Raw genomic sequence first — 484 nt, 5'->3', positions numbered from 1 at the left:
TCACCCCAACCATTGTCATTAAGTAAGGTATTTAAATTTTCCTTCCTCTTTGTCTTTATATTTAGGTTTCTTTACTTTTACTTTTAATCTTTGCTTTTATCACTTTCTTCTTCATGCTCAACTTTACCTTCTTCTTTGCATAAATTTTAAACTACATAAATCTGATTCCTAAACTGCTGCTTATCACATTTCTTTAATTCAGTATGAATATGAAAGCATACATTTAGGAGGCATTTCCGCCCCAACCATGTACGTGTACGGCATTAGCATTGGTGTCACTTTTGAATAGCTTTTTTCGCTCTATGTTAAACTAATTTGAAATTTTAAAAATTGTCTGCACATCAGCATCAAAATACCTTTCTAATGATATATAATTTGTTACTAGTGAACCCGGATGGCGTCAAAATGCCAACATTTAATTAAATTTTTTAAACGGGTGACACCCTATTCAAAAACCTCTAAAAATATTCCTAATGATTAATCT

The sequence above is a fragment of the Rhagoletis zephyria genome, unplaced genomic scaffold, assembly GCF_001687245.7.
Source record: "Rhagoletis zephyria isolate East Lansing unplaced genomic scaffold, Rhagoletis_zephyria_1.1 Rzeph_scaffold_13741, whole genome shotgun sequence".
In the NCBI taxonomy this organism is placed as follows: domain Eukaryota; kingdom Metazoa; phylum Arthropoda; class Insecta; order Diptera; family Tephritidae; genus Rhagoletis; species Rhagoletis zephyria.
The sequence above is the reverse complement of the archived record's forward strand: the minus strand, read 5'-3'. Positions refer to the sequence as shown.